Source organism: Lathamus discolor, chromosome 2 (genome assembly GCF_037157495.1).
Source record: "Lathamus discolor isolate bLatDis1 chromosome 2, bLatDis1.hap1, whole genome shotgun sequence".
Taxonomy (NCBI): domain Eukaryota; kingdom Metazoa; phylum Chordata; class Aves; order Psittaciformes; family Psittacidae; genus Lathamus; species Lathamus discolor.
The window spans coordinates 63,550,654-63,573,016 of NC_088885.1; the positions used below are offsets into that span (position 1 = coordinate 63,550,654).

Below are 22,363 nucleotides of genomic sequence, written 5' to 3' on the forward strand. Positions count from 1 at the left end.
ACATGAGAAAATGTGCTTATGGACTAGATATATAAAAGTATGGTTTGTTCCCACGTCAGTTTTATGAATGTTAGACTCTAGGCTTTAGTCCATATCCTTAGGGGGCTGTCAAAGTTCCCATGAATCATCCCAACCTGCACACATCTCAACCTGACCCCTGTGGGAGAAGGCTAAGATGACTGCTGCTGGTTTATGAAGGTGGACAGCTTGGAGTCTGTGCCAGGGAGTAAATAAATTGTGGTGGCTGTGTGATATAAGGGATAAAGCACAGTAATTTTTAAATGCTCCTTCACACACCCCTTCCAGGATAGATCTACAGGAAGTAATGAAGAGGCTCATATTAATTCCTACTGACCTACACTTTCATTGAGAAATGTTCCAAGGTTCCCAAGTATACAGATCAAAAACCATTCAGCTCTGTCTGGGCCGTAGAGATGTTCCCAGACCCTTTTCAAGAGTCAGTACTCCAAGGAAGACCAAAATACACACACAAAAAGAAATCACTTCACTGGGATTGAAAACTAGAAATCTAGGCAATTTAAATGAGCCCAAAACAAATGGCAACAAGTGAAACTGGATTACTTTTTTAAAGACTTGTCCTTGATGCTTTCCCTTGTGTGCTGTGTCCCTTGGTGGTGGTTGCTGCTTCCAGGCACGGTAAGGCAGCAGCAGAAGCTGGCTGGCTCCAGGGATGCCCTTGTGCTTCCCGAGGCCTGGCTTATTCAGTTTGTTAGAGTTGGTTGCTTCAATGCAAAGATCTAATGTGGTGTGGGACACAGTGGGGTGTCTCTGGAGGAGAGCTGGCCAGCACAACACAAGTGCCTGCCTCCTGCAATAGCAGCTGGATATGGGCAAGATGCTCTAAGTGGACTTTCATGATGGTGTATAGGTAGCTGCGCTGATTCCCTGGTAAAAAGTAGTCTTGTCACCACTTCATTATGTAGACGTGAGTGTGGCAGTATAGGGAGGTACAGAAAGGGCAGGAAGCCTGAGCTGAAGAAGCCTTGCTTCTTCAGTAATAACACAAGTATGGGGAGAGCTGAAGCTTTAAAAGAGAAGCATAAGAGCTATATTGAAAAGCAAAAAAAGCCTAGCCAAATAGTCTGTAAGAAAATAAGGCTATTGTTCACTGACACATATCAAAAATATTAGAGCTGTGCTTTAGCTGCGAAGCTCACATTCCCAGCCTTTCTAGAACTCACAAGCTGTTTGGGATGATGTTTGTGTTTTGATTTCAAGAAAAATGCACATATCTATGCCTCAATATGATACATTTAATACAAAATTTAATATATAGTCAATAATTAATTTAAAATTAATATGAAATTGCCATCCAGCAGTAGCCTCTAAAACCTCCAGAAAGTCTGTATTTCACGTCTTGCTGACTCGGTGCTTCATAGTTTTGTGGTATATATTAATATATTTTGTAAAACATTCTCTGCTTTAACAGAATTATTTCTACTTTTGAGTCAGGGTCATGGGATCATATTCAAAACCTGTCTACAGAAGAAATGATAATTAAATTCAACTATTGAATCCAATGTGTTGTATGTCCACTAGTTAATGCCAGCTCCCCAAAGGTGTGTATATATATATATATATATATATATATATATATATACACACACACGTGTGTGTGTGTAAGTACATTTAGGAATAAATCTCTTATGTCTCTAGATATATGTGCGTGCATGCATATTTGCTTGTGTATGGCAATTACTGTATATGTAGTAAACCTTTTTAAGTCAGAGTTCTATATGACATCTATGATTTTAAAAGATGGATTCAACAGATAAAGTCATGAAAATCTTATAACAATGACAGTTTTATAAAGATATAGCAGATGTCTGAGACACTAGAAAAGGAGATGATCGTGAACATGAAAATTCTCAGTTTTACTGAGGACTCCCTATGCCTAATTTAAAACCCATTATTTTACCATAAAATTGTATTTTTGGCAAGGGGTCTTTTAAAAACTGATTCTTTAAAAACAATAATTATGCAATAAAAACTGAGGAGGTTTTCAACACTAGAATTATGTCTGCATCTTTTATATTGATGTATGTGTGGGTTTTCCCAGAAAGAAATGTGTTTGCCAGCTGAGTTGCCTCAAATCTCTCCATGTGTAATTTGTGGCAATGGAATGTTTTTTCAGGCAGTTAGAAGATAACTAATACAATTATTTTAAAATCCAAAAGAAGTCAGTTAGCAAGCAGACCTGGGTCTGTTCCTGTACTCCCACCTAAGCCACCGCCACTTTGCTTTTTTCTCCCTTCATGGCATATCCTGTTTCTAGCCTGTCCTATCACTTAGTCATTTTTTACATGTTAAGGCCTGTTTAGACAGAATCCTTACTCAGAGAATTATTAACTGCTGTAAATAAAACAAGGTGGCAATATTTCACACTAGCTCTGGCCTTTTGATATCATTGATGTATTTTGGTTTGGGCTCCCCTAACACTTCAACAAAGCTTTTCATCTTTTGAAGTTTTGGTTTTTTTTTTTCCAGGGGGTGGAGAGGGCAGGAAATGCTAAGGTTGGAAGGGTGAGCCCTTTCTCCTTCCCCCTTTTTTTCTGTTATTTCTTTCCAGTATCTCCTGCTTGTGCAATATTTCTTGAAAGCAAACACTTTACGTAAAGCAGCTGTCTAAGGAAGTTACTTGTACTTTTCATTGCAGGGTGGCCTATTGAAAATGAGTAACTTGACTGTGATGGAAAGAGAAAAATAATTGGGAAACATTTGGCAAATTGCAAAACAATGCTGAATGTTTCTTCCCTGTTTTTTCTTCCCTGTAGGATTTATCTCAGAAACATTATACTTACTGGGGGCCTATTTGCTTAAAGCACTAAAGGTTTTCATGCGGACTTTTGGACAACTTTGGTTTGGTTCCTCCCCACCCACCCCTCCGCCCCCTGAGTTGTAGCTGTAATGTTTTATCTTATACTCCTGAATCCACAGGGAAAAATGTGTGAGTATAAGGTAGGCATGTGCTGTGTTGAAAAGGTGTTTACTGTTCCAGGCTGGCTTGTTGTGTTTTGTACATGCGTGTTTGAGGCTTGAAATATGTGGAAATTCATTTCCTGTGTTCCACATCGCTAAAATGTCAGTTGAAAACTAATTCAGGGACACAAACAAATAGAAGTTGTCAAATGCATGTTAACTTAAAGGAAATTTAATGTAATTTTCAGAGGATTTCATTCAGTTCATTGGCTAAGAAAATAAAATATTTTTGTGAAATTTTGTGTGTGAAGTCATTCTTACATTAAAAAAATAAGTGGGGGGGGGGAGGAAGCTTTATTTCCTTTTATAGATATATTTTTCATTCAGACATTTTATCACATAATCTCTGGAGAAAACGTATCTCCTGTCTTCCCACAGAGGCTTCATTGTTTCAAGGAATGCCTTGGAGAACCAAAGGACGTGTAACCACTTCTTCAGCAAAAGGTACTGTAACTCCAATCTGCAGTGCTCTGAGCCGTCTGCAGGGAGTGGAAGTCCATGTTAATTCTCCCCCACTCCATTTCCAGGCACTGCATGGTTCATTAGCAAGGGACATGGTCTACAGTTGCACTCTTTGTTTGCTCACACTCTGTAAGATCCAGAAGAAAGAATATCAGCAACATGAACTATTGGTGAATTTATGTCAACTTTTGATAAGGCATCAGACTGAAGTTAGGTTAGAACTTAAGAGTGCACTTCCATCGTTTGGACTGAAGTGTCTGAATGAGTCTCCTTCACCCTCTAGCCCAACAAAACATTTGATCTCCAGCAACCTTTTTTGCCTTCTGACCTTAGTTTTAATCTTAATTGAAGTAGCAAGTAGCCCTTTCTAGAGCCAGGATCCTAATTGTAGCATTCCTTCCCTAAGGATATCTGTAAGACTGATTTTATAGTTGCAATGAATGAGAGGTCTGCCTATCCAAATCTGTGACTTCTCTCTCTTTAACCCCTTCTTAGCAGGATATTTTTAGTTTTGCTTAGGATTTTTGTTTTCTAATAACCCCATTTCATCAGTTTTTTTGTCCATTTTTTGCTTTACTGTATAAGGAATCCAAATGTTTTTAATGACAGATGCTTTTTAGTGTATTTACATATATATTAGCAAGTTGAGGAAATGCATGCTCTCCTCTGGTCTTGAGGTCTCTGAATTATACCTGCTTTTCAAAATTCAAACTGCTCTATCACCTTAGAAATAAAAATATGAACCTTCCTATGTTTGTCAAATTGTGCCCATCATTACATTAAGTGGTTTTAGGGAACTAGATAAAGAAATCACAGAATCTGTGAATCTTGGAATACGCGAACTACATTTGAGAAAGGCTATCTGAAGAATTTCTGACAGGATTTATTAAACAACAGTCTATTTTGAAGTATTCAGGTCAAGAGACTGATGACTGCTAGGGATAGGTTTGGAAGGAAAGCATTTTAAGCCACAGTCTTTCTGCTTTTAAGTGCTGACATGTAGCTTGGTGCTGCAGGAGAAGGTCCTAGCTTCAAGTAACAGATCTCTTTGGATTAGGCCAACCAAGTCCTCACCCTTCATACCAAAATACTAAAGCTCTCTCAAAGTATAGGTCACATGTGATTTTTATATACAGCCAGCTGTTTATGTTTATCTAGTGCAAGAAAACGGCGACCACAGCTAGAAGCCAGCGGTGGTCATTAGAATAGAGGTATGGTAAAAATCTGTGTGAAACAGTACTTCTGGTCTGGATGAATTTCATTCACCATTTAGGAAGGGGGAAAATTTGGTCCAATGCCTGTGTCACTGTTGCACTAGGGGTAGAGATCTTGTTGTGCAGCATCACTGGAGCAGAATCACACTAACTATAGCAGCATTTTCTAGATTTCCTAGAGGCATAACCGAACCCTAGAGGCAAACCTTTACCTTCTTTCTCTTGGGATGCAACTACAAGGTTTTAGTTTTTCTCGCATGAACTGGATATGTAGTGCTAGATATGCTCAGTTTTGCTCTAGAAATATATAAATTAACGTAAGCAAACTTTTGGTTGAGTGAATCACAGAAGTTTAAAGAACAAAATTAAATCTGCACGTCACTGACTTGAAACCTTCTGCTTATTTGTAATCTTTACTGCTGTGCAAAGGGTAAGAAGCATTTCTTTCCTAATGTTTTCCCCGTCTCAAATGGCACAGCAATTTAGACAATAACATGCATAGCACATGATTAATGAAGCTGTGCACTGAAGACAGGACATCTGCGGGATCACAAAGAGCTGCTTTGTGTGCATGATACTGCATGTTCAAGAAACCCCACAAATTGATAATTTGTTAAATTAATTTACTTTCTCTGTGTAATGTTAATGTAACCTTCAGTTTGAAAAGTGCACACATTTTTAGCAAAGAAAAAAGGCAAGTAGTCAAATCCCCAGAGGGTGACTTTGGCCTGCAGCTCACCACTTTGTCCTTTACTAAGGGTATTAGTATTACTCGAGAGTTCTTAAAATGTAACTAATGTTAAAAAAAAATAATAATAAAAAGAAAAATCACTGTCCTGTCAATTTTTTTGGACATTTAGAGCTGAACATAATACAGAAAAATGGGCAACCTACATGTATCAGCAAACATAATAATTGTTATGTGAGGAGATGATACACTGTCCTGGGCTCAACAGTAGCAGTCATTTTTCTCCTTCTTAGTAGCTGGTGTAGTGTTGTGGTTTTAACTTTTGGCCTGGGAACAGCGCTATTAACACCGATGTTTTTAGTTGTTGCTCAGTAATGTTTACTCTGACCAAGGACTTTGTGAGTCTCATGCTCTGCCAGGGAGGAGGGGAAGCTGGGAGGAAGCAGAGACAGGACACCTGACCCAAAATATCCAAAGAGGTATTGCATACCACAGCACGTCATGCCCAGGATGTAGAACTGGGGGCAGTTTACCCTGAAGGGCTAGATCACTGCTCAGTCAGGCTGGGTATTGGTCGGCGGGTGGTGAGCAGTTGTATTCTCTCCCCTTGTTATTTCCCTTATCATTATTATCATTGGTGGTAGTAGTAGTGGTTTGTGTCATATCTCAGTTACTGGACTGTTCTTATTTCAAACCATGGGAGTTACATTCTTTCAATTCTCTTCCCCATCCCTCCAGGAGTGGGGATGGGGAAGTAGGGGGAGTGAGCTGTGGGAATAACAGGGCTTAAACAACGACATACACATAAACCAGGCACGGTCCAGACAGGAGTGTTTTCTCTGATCCAGTTCATTGAGAGGCACAGGGAAAAAAAGATTAGAATCATTGCTAATTCAGTGATTCCTTCAGAAAATTCAAACCTGGATCTCCATCTTTGCTAGTAACTCTGAGCCATTGAACTAGGAGTACAAAAGTCACTGTAAGTTTGAGAATAACTGGCTGGATTTTGACCCTTTGTACTAACTACAAGGCGAATGGAGAACCTGCCCTAAAATAATGGTAAAGAACTTGTTATATACAAGATATGGCAAGCAAGGCAAGGTTGATAATTTGAAGGGGTACTACCCTTTCCACAACAAGGGGAAGGGTGTTGCTTTGCAATTTAAGTAAGAGAAAGAAATCAATCTCTCTAATGGAGAAAACTAGGGAAACTATTCTAAAGTGAGCCGGAAGGGAAGGTAGTGCAACCTGGCTTAGTCCCCTCTTCCAAAACTGCTGGGTCGGAGCTGTTGGCACAGCATCTAAATAGGAGCTTTAAGTTAATGCATATATACTGGCCTAAAGCTATATGAAAGGGGAAAATACATTCTTGTACTTGAATCAGAGAGTGAAATTATGGCATTCAGTAGTTTCATTGACAGCCCATCTTTGATAAGTGAGACTCCAATGACATTTATCTACTTGAATTAAAACAGGAGGGCATTTTTAATAAAGTCATGTAAAGAAGAAAGTAGCAGAGTGGTGGTTTAATATATACTGCACAAGCCTTCAGACTTTCTTTGCTTCAGGCTTGTGGATCGACCCAGAAATACAGTACTAGGACTCGTAAAAGAATCATTTGGTTCCAAGCGCCTTCGAGCACTTCTGTCACTGCAAACTGACAGCTACCTGACTCTCTTTTCTGTGACTTTGGTCAGGAAGACACATAACTGCACTTTAGTGTTTTAGTTACCATAGGGTAATTAATGTAACAGTAAAATTTAGGAGAACAGGGATTAGTATCAGTTTCTTTTAAAGGATGCTAATTACTCGCTGGGGGAAGAATCAATGAAAAGCAATTTTCCTTGCAGTAGATGCAGTCCTCTTCTTGCATGTGCTCAAGAACATGAGTAAATTTGGAAGGTAAATATCCCAATGGTGAACTACAAAAACTCAAAAAATTATCCTCTGCTCCAAACCATCAGCGCCACAGGCACATCATTAGCTCTGTCTGTGATACCAGTTACCAGCTGTAGGCATGCGGTGGTATGGTGATAATCCTGTTTAAAACAGTGAATTGCAAATGTGCCACCATGCTGGAGGTCCTGTAAATACAGATATATAAATCTGAAAATTCCCAATAGGTAGAATCTATTAATTGTGTATTCGCTATTAAAAAGATAAAAAGTGTAGTAGGGTCTGTTTTACAGCCCTGGATGGGCTCCATCTAGGAGGGATTTCTTTAAAAGGTGACCAATGGATGTCATCAGCACACTTGATCTTTTCGAAGATGGCAGATTAGATTCATGAAAATGCTAGGAGTATTGCGGAAATGCTAAAAAGCATTCAAGCTCATTTCGTTTTAGTAGGGCATAACTTCAGGGCTTGTAATTAGCATAATTCCTGACCTTGACACTTCATCTCAACAACCATTGCAGGCCCGCAGATCAAGATCCTATACACAGCCATATGGAACCATCAGAAAATACATCTGGTTTCCATAAGATCTCAATATCTCGTAAGCTCTTACACTGTGTGCAGAAATATATGTATGATACTATAAAATCTGGAAACCGACATAGTGGAAGAATCATGAGGCAAAAGCGATACACTGTACATTGCAAAAAAAATGTATGTTACCTAATGAAAATGTGCACTTCACATAAAAAGCAGCAGAACATACTGAAATATTTATACAGCCACCACATATTTTGTGTATTGTATTCTGCAAGCCACTGTGTACCTGATTATGAAATGTCTTTGCAAAAATAGTTCCATATACAAGTAATACAATGCAATATATCTGGCTTCCCTTACTGTGTAATGAGGCTTGTATATGGTGGAGTTGTAACACTTAGCAGTCAGTTGTCATTCCAAATCTATCTTCCTCTTTGCCTCTTTTGCTGAGAGACATTGCAGGTTACTTGACAACTGTCCTGGGTTTACCAGGGGCCGTTTTGCTCCTTCTTAGTAACTGGTGCAAGCTCTGTGTTTTGACTTCCAGCCTGGGCAGAGAGCTGATAACACCGATTGGTTTTTATTGTTGCTAAGTAATGTTTATTCTGGCCAAGGACTTTCTGAGCCTCATGCTCTGCCGGGGATGAGGGGAGGCTGGGAGGAAGCAGAGACAGGACACCTGACCCAAACTAGCCAAAGAGGTATTCCATACCACAGCACGTCATGCCCAGGGAGGTAACTGGGAGTTACCCGGAAGAGCACACTCTCTCTTCGGGGGGGTCGAACTCGTTTGGCGGTGGTATCGTATTCTCTTGTTATTTTCTCTTATCAATACTATCATTGGCGGTAGCAGCAGTGATTTGTGTTATTCCTTAGTTACTGGGTTGTTCTTATCTCAACCCATGGGAGTTACATTCTCCTGATTCTCCTCCCCATCCCTCCAGGAGTGGGGAAGGTCGGGGCGGGGGGGTGAGTGGACGACCTGTGTGTGGATTGGTTTAAACCACGACAACAACCTTTCAGATTATTGCTGATTTTCGTCTTAGCCTGTTAGTAATATTTTAAAAATAAAAAAAAATTACTGTAAATAAGGCCAAGTTAGAGGTAGTTATTTGTTACTGTTGCACAAACAGCTTACCAAGATATCTCCTTCACTTCTGAAAGAGTCTCATAGACTTTAAGGCACCCAATACAAAGACAGGGCTTTTTGCTTCATTCTATAAACAACCAAGCAGATGGAGCAAAAGAAAGAGTAGTACCGGAAGGTCAGCAGGTTTGGGTAATTAGACAACTAAACTAAGTTACAAAGAGAACTGGTGGTTAGACTGTGTCCAAATTAGATCCTATTAAATTGCCTCCTGATGAGTAGCTAGGGTCAATAACCATTTCTGAACATCTTGGTCAAATGTCTTGTGGGCAAATCAGAAAACACCAGGACAAAACTGTAATTGTCTATGACTCAACTAACGCAATGAGAAACGACTGAAGTGAGTACATTTTACTGATGTTGAAACAGTGTCCCAGATTGTTTTGGAAAGAGAGTAAACCTATTTTTCTAAGTGATTTAATAACAACTTCTGCATTTGCAATGTAATGATAGCAGTTGCAGGAGGAAAAATAAAAAAAAAAGGAACTTCTCTGAAAAATTAACACTCATTGAAAATCTATCATTCAATCTACATTGCCAAAGACATAATTAAAACAGAAAGTGTGTGTTCAGATAATATACAATAGAATTCTAGGGTTCCTGCATAATTTTTATATCTTTCTCCCATAAAGGATGACTTAATTTTGTAATGACTTTTAGATATGCAGAACTTCCCTTTTTTCTCACTTAAACAAGGACTTCTTACAATGGTGTTTTTAATACAAAAGACCCACTTCTCTTTGCATTCAGTGAGTTAACTGAACATTTTTTGCATAATTTAGAAAGAGGATTATTGTCATTTAGCCATAATGTGGTGGCTAAAAGCTATTTAAACATTTTGTCTTGGTTTGATATGCTTTCATTGTTAACTAATACAATGGGGTTTTTTAGTGTACTGAAGGGAGGAGAAAAGGAAAATCTTCATTGCTTGTCAGGTAAGTTGAACAGCAAGCATTATTGTCAGAAGAAAAAGGACTTTTGACAAATTTGTTCACGTACAATGGAAAAACCAGCTTTCAGAGACAGGCACAGGACAAACACTGCTTCTTACAGATTTTTCCTGGAGATCAGCATACATGTTTGGGCAAGTGGTGAAGGTGCAGAACACCTGGAATGGGCTGAAATTAGAATGACAGACCATGGACGGTTTGAGTAAGCTGAGTGATACAGCGCATTTTGGTGGAAGCTGGTAAAGCTCACAATGTAATGAGTGCATTTAAATATGTCATATTTTGCAGAATACAATGTAGAGAGTTCAGGGAAATGTTATTAATATTTCAGTGTGCATCTTTTTATATGAAATATACATCTTGTGTATGCAAAGTACATTTTCAGGAGCTTGCTGAATTCTGAGGCTAAGATATAAGTGTCTCAGCATTAAGCCTGAATATTTCATTAGATCATAAATATCATATGTTTCAGTATATAATGGAAGACAGATAACTAAATATTTGATTTTATACCAGCCATAATGACCCTTCATATGAAGAACTGTTTTCATCATCATGACCCAATTACAAGCACAGTGAAAAATTTCACAATAATTTCAGGACCCAGTAAAATGTGGCTACATTAATACTGGGTGTTGTAGCAACGTGGCAACGACTCTGTTGCAGTCTATGTCCAGCCTTCATTATCACCAAAAATGCCCTGGTGCTTCCAAAGTAACAAACAGTGGTTCTTTTAATGTTCCCCAGGTTGAGATTTATATATCATGTGGAGGTCCCCTTCCACCTCAGATTATTGAACTGGCTGTTCTGTGCGCTACTAGCTCTCCATTTCACTCACTCCCTCTCTGCAAATGGAAAATACCCCGTCTTCCCCTAGCAGTCAGCTACATAAGTCACTAAATATCCTGAGACCACTTGGTATACATAAGCTAGTGTTTGACCCTGCTGCAACCATCATATTAATGGCAATCCAGCAAATGAAGCCCTTATAATAAGTAGATTCAGACTGTAAAGTTCATATGGCTATACATATTTCGTCCAGGTGTATTTATGTCCAGGGTGTTAGTCTATCTACAGTACAAATAAAGACAATGGTTTGATTTATTTACTCTATCTGTCTACAGTGCTCTATTATTTGGCTCTATCCCTTCCTCTTTCTTTGATGGAAAGTAGACTAGTGAAACTATTTCACACATCTTGTCCTTGCGATAGACTGTTTGGCATTTGCTGCAAGCCTCAGAATAATGATAAATGATTTCTACCTAAATCTCTGGGCAACAACTAACGATGCTATGATGATACAAAACCATAAAGATATAACTGTTTTGTGACATATCTTTAGTGATTGTATTGCATAGACAATCTGCAAAATCAATACAAATCATAGTATGATGTAACCAGAAGGAACAATCAGTGGAGTAAAATAACAGCCCGTGTGCTGTTAGGTCCTCACCATTGTATACAGTTTTAAGGGAGGACTGACACAAAACTCTTTCTTCAGAATCTTGGGCTGAGGGGACATTGTTCTGCCTAATGTCCTTATGGCCTAAAGCAGGTTTCAGTATTTGTAATGTCTATGTCTGACTCTCTAGTTCCCTTTCTCCTTCTTTTCTCCTCTTTTTCTTCATCCTTTCTTCCTTTCTCCTTGACATCCTCCTCTGATTGCTGCATACCACTGTCTTGTTAAACCTGTTTCTTTTCCATCCCTTACAGCTCCAAAGTCAGGAAGAATACTTCAAGTGATAACTGCCTGGTCTGACAGAACATTATAGCAGCCTCAAACCTTGAGAGAAGGATTAGAGTACAAGAACAGATCATCCTTTCACAGACAAATGCATGCTTCAGCCCAGGCATTGCTGAATAAAGTCCCATTTCAAGTCTTATCCTGCAGTAGAAAACTGCTGCATCTGAGTTTCAAATCTCGTTTGGTCAGAAAGTGCTTACAAGTTCTTTGTGAAATCTGGTGTTATGAGAAAATGTCAAACTGTCAGATCATGCCAAATTGGTACATCTAAAAGCAAGCAGCAGCAAGCCCACCAAATTGCAAGTCATATATGCTTCATGAAAATACAGAGGATGCCCGAATAGGTCTAATTCTCTTGGCTTAATAGCACAAGGTTACTACAAACCCAGGCTCATAAAATAGGCCGTATTTATTGTCCTTCAAGCTAGAAGTGATAGTGGTGTATGAAAAGAGCTTCTGTGGGTCAGGATTTCCTCTTGTGTGTTAGTTTCCACATCTGCAAAGGCCAGAGATGAGAAAGTTTGTTTAAATTTGTGAGGAGTTTTAATCACCCTTCCTGAATTAAAGCAGTTTTCCTCAGTAGGCAGGCATAGGCTGGGACATAAATACGCCTGCATACCTACATGTTGTGACTCTGATCTGATGAGTGTTTCTGGAGTATGGTTGCACTTCCTCTATATTAATGGGAAGTTGAATTATTTTCATTATGATTTAGTCATTAAGCTTAATCCTCTTTCAGAAAAGTTCGTTTAGTAGAAGTTTTGCTGGAGAAGATACTGCAGTCAACGAGTCCATCTCCTCAAAAGTTACAGCCTAGGTAATATCACGCACTGTGCACTCTTCAGTGAGAATGTATCTCATCTTTGCTGCCCTGCTGTCATCCATGAAGCTATTTACCTGGGGAAAATTAGAGATGGGCTTAAGCAGGTGCAAGTATTTTTGTTTAGTGATACTTCAGAGCTGAAAAGCATGAGCCAGTAAATACAACAGAAGACAGAGGAAAATAATAGCAAAAGAAACTGTGCAAAGAATAATTCAGCATTGGTCCAAAAAGGGAAAAGAGGCAAATTCAGGCCTGTCTTAAAGGGACAGAAAAATATTTCAAGGAGGTATAAGTACTTGTCTCATCTGCCACTGAAAGAAATGCAAGAGTCTTCACACCAGCCCCTCGAAATCCCACTTTTAAAGGGAGCAGATACTTAGGACTGAGGGTTATGCCTTTCTTAGACAAGAAACAAAGAAACAAAGTTGCAGACAAGTAACTTTTTAAAATAAACTGTGCTCTGTTCCCAAGGGTTCGAAAGCACAGCCATGTCCCTTGACATTTTAGAGTGGTTGTTTCAGTAGGATTAGCAGAGTGTAATTTTGTACTAAGAAGTCTTGCTTGACTTGGACTTGCTATTACTTTGGTCTTTCAGTACCAGCTACATATGCTCATTGCAAAACTCACTGTAGCTCCAGGCAATGTGTTGCAACCAATTAGAACGCTAAGTAGAAATTTGTGTGTTTGTAATTTTCCCGTGGAAGCTGCTGGCAAAGTAAATGTGGCCAAATGGAAGTTCAACACAAAACCATAGAATCATTTAGGTTGGAAAAGACCTTTAAGACCATCGAGTCCAGCTGTTAACCTAGCACTCCCAAGTCCACCACTAAACCATGTGACTAGGCGCCACATCTACACATCTTTTAAATACTTCCAGGGGTGTTGTCTATAAGACTTCCCTGGGAAGCCTGTTCCAGTGCTTGAAAACCCTTTCAGTGAAGACTTTTTTTCCTAATAGCCAATCCAAATGTCCCTTGGTGCAATTAGAGGCTATTTCCTCTTGTCCTGTCACTTGTTACTTAGGAGAAGAGGCCAGCCTCCTTTCAGGTAGTTGTAGAGGGTAATAAAGTCTCTCCTCAGCCTCCTTTTCTCCAGGCTAAGCAACCCCAGTTTCCTCAGCCACTTGTGCTCATAAGACTTGTGCTCCAGACTCTCCACCAGCTTTCAGCCCTTTGAACACAATCCAGCACCTCAATATCTTTCTTGTAGTAAGGTGCTCAGAACTGAACGCAGGATTTGAGGTGCAGCCTCACCAGTGCCAAGAACAGGGGATCGATCACTTCCCTGCTACTGCTGGCCACAGTATTTCTGATACAGGCCAGGATGCTGTTGGCCTTTTTGGCTGCCTGGGCACAAGCTGGCTCATATTCAGCTCCATCAATCAACACCCCCAGGTCCTTTTCCACTGAGCAGCTTTCCAGCCACTCTTCCCCAAGCCTGCAGCATTGCATGGGGTTGTTGTGACCCATATGCAAGACCCGGCATTTTGCCTTGCTGAACCTCATACCACTGGCCACAGCCCATTGATCCAGCCTGTCCGGATCCCTCAGTAGAGACTTCCCACCCTCGAGCAGATCAACACTCCTGCCCAACTTGGCATGAGTCTGAAAACTCGTACAGATCATTGATATTAAACAGAACTGGCCACAATACTGAGTTCTGGGGAACTCCACTTGTGACTGGCCATCAACTGGATTTACCTCCATTTGCCACAACTCTTTGGGCCCAGCTACCCAGCCAGTTTTTTACACAGAGAAGAACACAGAACACATCCAAGCCATGAGCAGCCAATTTCTCCAGGAGAATGCTGTGGGAAATGGTGTCAAAAGCTTTACCAACATCTAGGTAGACAACACCCGCAGACGTCATCCAGTAAGCAGGTCCCCTTGTCATAGAAGAAGATCAGGTCAGTCAAGCAGGATCTGTCTTTCAGAAACCCATGCTGGCTGTGCCTGATAACCCAATTGCTCTGTACATACTATGCACTCAAGTTGATCTGCTCCATAACCTTCCCCAGCACTGAGGTCAGGCTGATGTGTAGTTTCCCCAGATCCTCCTTCCTACCCTTGTTGGAGATGGAATTACATTTGCTAACCTCCAGTGAACTGGAATCTCCCCTATCAGCCAGGACTGCTGGTAAATGATTTAAAGTGGCACAGTGAGCACTTGTATAGCTCCCTCAGTCCTCTTGGGTGGTTCCCACCCAGCCCCATAGAACTGTGTGTTTCTAAGTGGTGTATCAGGTCACTGACCATTTTCGCTTGGATTATGGGGATTTCATTCTCTTCCCCATCCCTTTCTGTCAACTCAGGGGGCTGAGTACCCACAGAACAACTGGTCTGGCCATTAAAGATTGAAGCAAATAAGGCATTGAGTACCTCAGCCTTTTCTTCACCCTTTGTCACTATGTTTATCCCCCCATCCAGTAAAGGAGGGATATTCTCCTTAGCCCTCTTTTCATTGCTTGTGCATTTATAGAAACATTTTTTACTGCCTCTTATGGCTGTAGCCAGATTAAGTTTTAGTTGAGCTTTGGCTCTTCGAATTTTCTCCCTGCATAACCTCATGATATCCTTGTAGTCCTCCTGAGTTGCTGCCCCTTCTTCCAAAGGTCATAAACTCTCTTTCCCAAGTTCCAGCAAAAGCTCTCTGTTCAGTCAGGCTGGCCTCCTTTCCTGACATCTTGTCTTTCATTATATGGGGACGACCTGCTCCTGTGCCTTTCAGATTTTCTTCTTGAAGAATGTCCGGCCTTCCTGTAGCCCTTTGCCTTTCAGGACTGCCTCCCAGGGGACTCTGTCAGCCAGGTTCCTTCACAGGTCAAAGTCTGTCCTCTGGACATCATGGCAGGTGGTGGAATTTAACCTTTATCTATGAACAGATCCATGGGCTCTAGCCTGCACTGGCACTTCACTCCTCTGCAGGGAGACAAACACAGACCCTGCTCCCTGGGACACGGGTCAACACTGTCACAAAGAAGGATAAGCATGAGCTTCTCTCTCATCCACATTTGGGCAGCTGACTATGGCCCAAAATGATGGGGTCAGGTTAAAAAAACCGAGACAGAGCTAGCAGAGGCTTAGCACAATTTCCCAAAGCACTATATATTTATTTGTGTCCGAGTATGAATACGCAAGGCTAACTTTAGTTCCTGTTTTTGAAAATGTTGGCCTTAATCTACATAGACCATCATTTATTCCCTGCCCTGCCCCCTCCACTCCCTCCTGTTTTTTAACAGATGGAAACATCATTATCCAGAGCTAGTTTTTTCCAGGTGGAATGCCTCCAAACTATAAAAGTGAATTTCTCACAATCATCTACGGACAGAATTAAAACCAGAACTTTAAATGAATTGGAATTTACTGTCAGAAAATTCCAGTTAGATGAGTAGCAGGCAGTAGCAAGCCTACAGTGGGGTGGGTTTGGCTTTTTACTTTTCATTTTTGTTTTTGTTATTCAGAAAGCTCAGCAAAAAAACAGAAAAACAGTGGCCCCACTCCAGCTTCTCCTCTTTTGCTTATGAAGTTAAGGCAGAAGTTAAATCTCTAAATTTCAGCTTCCCATTTTAATCATTTTCAAGCTGAAATAATGTTCAAAAACAAAGTTGCTTAAGCACAGCCTTGCAATTCATTCTGCCAGCTACAGACACCTGCAGAGTCACCAGAAGATTACTCCTAATGCAAATAATCCAGCCCATGGTATGGAGTACATCACAGAGATTTAGTTACCACCGTCGGTGGGGAAACCAGAGATCTGTGGCCAGAAATATCACACAGATGGGCCTGTTTGAAAATCCGCTGCATCCTGGGCTTTCAAACCTTAAAACCAGATGAAGTGATTCCAGCGTGACCCCTGCTGTGATATAATGGATCCTGTCTGTGTGTGCAGTGTTTGTCATGATTTACCTCTTGCAATTCCTGGCTTGTGTAACAGACAGCAATTCTGAAAATGAATTACTATTGATTAGACATCCTGTGCTATTGAGTTCTAGGCAATTTTATGAATTTATTTATTTCAATAAAAGCTTTTAATGACCCCACTAATTTCAAATGGCTCTAGCAAAACATCAATTCTTCTTTCCTTTTTTCCTGTTTGCGAACTGCAGATACACACTTCTAGGCCCTGTTTATGCCAGCTATGACTTGTTGTCACCCTTAAATGGACAGAGCTACCTGATTAAAATTACAGTGTGGGTTTTGGGAGGAGCAGGAAAAACCCTCTCCAGAGGACAGAGTTTGCACTCAGAGCACAGGGGGAGCTCTCGCCTTTCTGCCGCAGGTGGAAGGCGTCAAGCCCCAGTCCCAGAGCATCTCTGGGGCAGACCATCCCTCCAGCAGAGCGTCTCTCCTTCTGCTGAGCGCAGCAGCAGCAGGCTGGAAATAAAGGGCTACAGACAATACAACCAGAGGCTAGGCCCCTTAATTACCCATCACGTCCTCCTGTCAAATAGAATATTCTGCTGAGAAAGGAAAGGATTAGGTGCTGCTCCACTAAAGATGGGATTGTACGGAAATGAGTGAAGGCCCTAAACAGGCAGCCTAGGGTTTGGAACAGGACATGTTTTAAAGTTTAATTCCTGCCAATGTCCTATTAGGCATATCTGCTTACTGCAGAAATAAACACTGAGGTAAAATGTAATCTGGCACTGAGCTGTGCTCTGACGGAAATGAATGACAAAATGCTCACTGGAGGCAGGCTCTCTGTGTTCTCTTTAAAAGCCTAGGAGACTTCTGCAAAGGTGTTTCCAGCGCATGTATATTAATGTTTTTTTAATAGGAATTTTTACTGAATAACCTAACATATGAGAATAGTGTGCACATTTCAAAAATCAACACCCTGCTTCCCCTCATCAGAGGAAATGGATTAAGCAGTATTTTCTGTAGTACAATGGACTTGAATGAAGGAATAACATGGCTTTTGGTATATGACAGTTTCAGGAGACTGACACAAAAATAGGCTGAAGAAAGCCCTCAAAGGCACCTACATGGAACATTTTAAGGCTTGGAAATAGCTTTTATATAGAACATCCTCCTTTCATTCAGCTCAAAAGAATGTGCTTACATGGCAGAAAGGACAAGGGGTGGGAGTTACGCACGGCTTCCTGTGATTATTTAAAACCATAATCAATGTGGTACTAATGTACTGAGGTATCAGTTCTGTAAACAGCCTTGAGTATGCTGGCTATGGAATAATAAAATTTTAAAGAGGGAGAGAGAATGAGAGGCAGAGAAGGAGGAAGAGAAGGAGCTCAAGGGGGGCTGCACTATTACAAGCAGAAAAGCAGGTTCCTGAAAGATGGATCTGGGCTCAGGCAGGCATTTAGAGCCTTTAAACAAGCTCTGCATGGAATTTAATTCTCTACCTCACTGTAAAAACATGTAGCAATAAACTGTGCTGTTTATGACACAGAGTATCTACGATTTTAATTAAAATTTGTCAGAAATATATACCTTCATGAATGGATGCTGAATTTAAGTGCTCCAAGTAAAAAAAAAAAAAAAGCAAGATAGAGGGTACAACATAGTCAATCTTCGAAAAGTCTATGAAAATGTAGGCTTTTTTATTTACTTATTACATGAGTATTTCATACCTTAAAAGGGGATCATGTCCACAAGAATCAGAGTAAGTTTTGACTGTAAGGATGGATTCGAAAATGTGCTCATGCAGTGATGCCTTTAATCCCTGAATAAGCATAAACAAGGCAAACGAGAAACCAGTGGCTGATCTGGTACCTTAACAAGCATTTTTCCTTTCTGTGATGGTGGGTGCTGTCACCACCACAAGGTGCCAGTCCATCCCTCCTACTTCCTTCCCTTCTCTCTTCTCTCCCATCCCCCCCCATCCCCTTTTCCCCAGCATTCAGAGTCTGGCATTCAAATCAAAGGTTTTCTTTGAAGTTATAACCTAAAATGGGAAGTTGATAAGTATTTTCCTCCCAGTGCTCTGGTGATGATGAATTGCTGATCACGAAAAGGAAATGACTTTTTTTTTTTTTCTCTTTTTTTCATTTACATGCAAGCAGTAAAAGCCAAGCCTCCACACTGCAAATATGTGCAAATTCATCCACTGGCTGTGTGCGCTACAGCAAATCCTATGGAGATAAGGAGCTCAAGCAGCAGGGGTGCAGCAACATAAGCTTCAAAGCTAGACATGCAATTTAATAGGCAACAAACTTCACAAAGGGCAAAGGGATATTTAACAGGGAGGTGAAATATTCCAGCCATTAAGAACAGTAAATTGCTGTGATGGCCAGAGGTTTAGCTCTGCACCTCAATATAGAATATATACATGGGAAGAAATACAGAGGTTTGCCCAGGAATTAGTTCAGCTATTAGTTTATTTATTTTTCCAACTAAAGGGGTGCTGTGAGGGATGGAGATTGTTGCTGCTCTTATGAACAGAATTAAGTAAAATAATACTAGGAAGGGCTTAGCAAGTGGTGCTGAATGCTCAAGGTAATCATCATGTTCATCATAAATGATGGTGTTTAACTATAAGCAAATTAGACAGTGGCAATCTTTTAGGAGGCAATTAAAGCAGTAGATTTTCTGTGGCCTGTTTTCACACGCGTGGGGCCAGATTCAACCCCATCTATCTCTCCTTGTCACAAATACACCTCCTCTTCTGTGTCTTCAGCACATCTACGGCTGGCTTTTACCTCTATCAGTGGCAACTGGGTCAAGCCCATAGCACAGGACAGAAATGCTCCCCAAAAGGAAAAACACCCCAAACTTTCTCTTCTAAACATATATCAGTCCCTGTCAACATGATAGTTCCAGTAAAGAACTGATTCTGATCCAGATTCCTAATGCTTCATGAGGTGAGACTGGGAGGTATTCAAGCTTACTGGGCACTTGCAGTAATAGAAGTTGATTGGCCTTTCTTCCCCAGCCACCTGGATCTTCAGTTAAACATATTAAGAGGCTGCACCTTCATTGCAAACTGGCCTTTTTCTTTTCATTCTCTGCAGTTCATTTATATCCCATCAGGTAGCAGCATCAGGATTCATTGCATTTAATGGGAAATGCACTCTTCTGGATCAGATACCTGTTTCCAATTTTGAGAGTATCTGATTCCAATGGCAGAAGTGACAGGAATAAAGAGGAAAGGAGAAACAAGTGCCTATCGTATAGATTTCTGCCATAATAAAAGAGCTGCCATTTTCTGAATCACTGGGACCTTAGAATTTACTTATATTTTCCAAATCATGGTGGTGAAAGAAGCAAAAAATTAACTCTGTCTTTAAGCTTATAGAAAAAATAACTGTTCCTTTCTCTGAGAACAATAATTGGGTTTTGACACAGAAGTGCCCTTACTGCATCATCTCCCCAGTCACAAACTTCTAAGGAGCCCACTACTCTGCAACGACAGTTTGCAGAATTATTTCTGACATACAGTCTAAGTCAGCATCAGGCTCACTACTGGTTAGAATGGGAGGAAATTCAGGCTCATTATCATCTGCTGTATCTTTCAAGTGTCAGCTTGAGGGTTTGACAGGGGGAAGAACAGTGGATAATGTTGCTGTGTGGACTATTTTCTATTAAAAAAAAAACCCTCCAAAACCATTTTTTTGTTGCTGTTGTTGTTTTGTTTTTAAATCATGTCACGGAGACAGCATGTTTTTGTACCGAGCTTTGATGAAATTTGTATTAGGAAGAACACCTGTGCAGATTTATCTGTGGCAGAAATGTCAGTGTAACATTTTCCTAAGAAGCAGAAAGAAAAATTGTGTTGTATCACCGCATTAATCCTGTAGAGCTCTGCTTCAGTTCAAAAACAGTCTGGACAGATTTATTCAATCTGTCTGAATTACAGAGAAGTTAGACCTGTACAGATTACTATTTTCAACTTGATTACAGGCATTTGGAAGATATCAATTCGTATATAGCAGTAAAACAATAAGGAAAATTTGGGATTAGCTTTGTCTTCCTTACATCTCATCACTGGAAACATCTGACAGGTCTGAAGAGGTGATGGGCAAGAGAACCAGGAGAGTGGGAAGGAAAGTATTAATGTTGCTGTGTAAAAGTAAACCAAGAGAGGCTTCTTGTTAGCCTGTAAAGAAACTATTGAATCCTGTGCCAGTTTGCTGTACACTCAGACAGAATGCTTCATCAGACTTGGATGTCCAAGCCATGTATGTAACCAAGTTGGATGCTAGATAAACCACCAAAGGGACGCTTCTACTTTGCCAAAAAGATCATTTCTACTTTGCCAAAAAGATCATGCATATTCAAGGATCTTTTCAAGTGACATGACCCGCTCCTTCCTACCCATCAACAAACAGCCCACTTATATTCCCTGAATTCAGTACTTTCATTCATCTCACCAGGAAGTAACAGACATCCTCAAGGACCTGCAACCTGAGCCCTGAGAAGTGGCCTGTGCTCCTCATCCTGGGAAAGAAAATCCTCAACAGCTTATACCACTCCTGAGGGCAGCTGGCAGTGCAACACTCAGGCAGAGGACCTTCCTCTCTCTGACCATCTGCTAGCCCAGAGGTGAGGAAACCTATGCTGTGGAACTCATTTCTGGACAGCTGGCACCCAGTCTCATAGCTCGGATTTTACTCAGACATTAGCAAAAGACAACTTCAGCGCTGCCAGAAATACCATCACAGAAGTGGGTAGGCCAAGACTGAGATGGGTGGACATTTTTTAAATAAAGCTGTATTTCATTAGAAAGCACCATATAACTAAACCTGAGACATTCTATGGAAAGAGATCAAGTTTGGCTCAATTTAGGTGAACAGTAGGCTTGCAAGTAGCTACAGTTGGTGGGCTGCATTAAGTGTAGCTACTAAAGAGTCCACATTTCCAGCCCTACCTAAATATGTTTCCTAAACTCTTGACACCTAAAGGCCAGAGGAGTTAACTGGAGCCCCCAGTTTCTGTGACAGCCTGTAAGCCCTTATGCTGGTTTTGGCTGGGATAGAGTTAATTTTCTTCGTAGTAGCTAGTGTGAGGTTATGTTTTGGATTTGTGCTGAAAACAATGTTGATAGTACAGGGACATTTTTGTTACTGATGAACAGTGCTTATGCTTTGTTAAGGCCTTTTCTGTTCCTCACCCCACCCCACCAGTGAGCAGGCAGGGAGTGCACAAGAACTTGGGAGAGAACACAGCCGGACAGCTGACCCCAACTGACCAGAGGGATATCCAATACCATATGGCATCATGCTCAGCATACAAATCTGGGGGGAAGAAGAAGAAGGCAGCATTTGGAGTGATGGCATTTGTCTTCCAAAATAACTGTTGTATCTCATGGAGTCCTGCTTTCCTGGAGATGGCTGAACACCTGCCTACCAAGGGGAAGTAGTGAATGAATTCCTTGTTTTGCTTTGCTTGTATGTAAGGCCTTTGCTTTACTTATTAAACTGTGTTCATCTCAACACATGAGTTTTCTCAATTTTAACCTTACAGTTAACCTCCTTCTGCCGGGAGGGGAAGTGCATGGGCAGCTCTGTGGAACTTAGTTGCCAACTGGGGTGAAACCACAGCAGCCCTAAAAGATTGTGGCGGCTGCTAAGGTTCATGGCCCTGCAGCCCTGTGTTCCATGTGGGAGATGGCAGTGCCACCACTCTTGGTGCATGGAAGTGGCTGGCCTCAGTCTGCTTAGAAGCCAGCAAAAAATGGAGCCAGGATGGCTGCGAGAAAGGCAAACCCAGCCATTGCCCATGGTGGCAGACATCTACTGGCACCAAAGTGACCATGGCCATGCTGCCTGTGCCAGTCTGACGGGAATCCAAATTTGTTGTCAGAGGGCAAGGTCAAAACTGGCAGCCGTTGCTCCCTGCCCACTGACAGTGGCAGGAGGAGATGTGCCAGCCCTCTCTAGCCTATCTTGGCCCCACTTCTGAGCTCTGCTCTCCTTGCCTTCCTTTTCCCATAACGGAAGC

The 22,363-nt window shown here is 41.0% G+C and overlaps 1 long non-coding RNA gene across 2 annotated transcripts; it reads left to right on the forward strand.

Moving 5' to 3' along the window:
• Nucleotides 1-8,557: 8,557 nt before the first annotated feature.
• On the forward strand, nt 8,558-21,767 carry LOC136009241 (uncharacterized). 2 transcript variants are annotated; one of them, XR_010610425.1, is made up of 3 exons: nt 8,558-8,599; nt 20,797-20,965; nt 21,547-21,767. It is a non-coding gene; the product is annotated as an uncharacterized LOC136009241 (long non-coding RNA). The 2 variants fall into 2 exon arrangements; XR_010610424.1 differs by lacking the exon at nt 8,558-8,599 and adding an exon at nt 12,390-12,458.
• Nucleotides 21,768-22,363: the final 596 nt, after the last annotated feature.